Here is a 241-nt window from a genome sequence, read left to right on the forward strand (position 1 = left end):
AATTAGAGGGAGCCCTGTGCCATTTATCACAATCCAACTAAAAATATCCAATTAAAATAAGCTATTTTTACAAAGAATGTTAAACAATGGCCCTTTTAAATTCTAAAGACCCTTATAAATGACCCATTCTTAAATTTCTAATCCCAATCTCTGACCCATGATGTCAACTTACTGATACTCTACATTAAATCATGGGAGTTTTGCAATATATAGAAAGCCAGCATGCAAACAGCATAAAATA

This window comes from Perna viridis, chromosome 11 (genome assembly GCF_037379345.1).
Source record: "Perna viridis isolate PV_CMFRI_1.1 ecotype Kerala chromosome 11, ASM3737934v1, whole genome shotgun sequence".
NCBI lineage: Eukaryota > Metazoa > Mollusca > Bivalvia > Mytilida > Mytilidae > Perna > Perna viridis.